Consider the following 395-nt stretch of genomic DNA (forward strand, 5'->3'; position numbering starts at 1 on the left):
CATATTATAAATTATTACGCACTCAGTCAATAATTAAAAAATTAAAAAATAATAAATAAACGCTGTCGGTGAATCCCACATGATGGAGAAAAAATATACATATATAAGTCAAGCGCACGCAATCATTAAGGTATCAACGGAAGTTTTTGCGTGACATTAAATCCAACGTTGGTTAACTATTGATGGCTAATAATGACGTCATACGACATTTTTGCGCGAAAAAATCCGATTCAAATGTAATAATTTTTATTTTGTTATTAAAATAATAAATATGCAAGATATAATTATTTATTTATTTTTTTAAGAATATATATGACCTAAATTATTATTTAAAACAATTAAAAAAAATACTGTTGAACCTATTTGTAGTTTTCATAGATTTAATATATAAGGAT

This window comes from Wasmannia auropunctata, unplaced genomic scaffold (genome assembly GCF_000956235.1).
Source record: "Wasmannia auropunctata unplaced genomic scaffold, wasmannia.A_1.0 LD335841.1, whole genome shotgun sequence".
Lineage (NCBI taxonomy): Eukaryota > Metazoa > Arthropoda > Insecta > Hymenoptera > Formicidae > Wasmannia > Wasmannia auropunctata.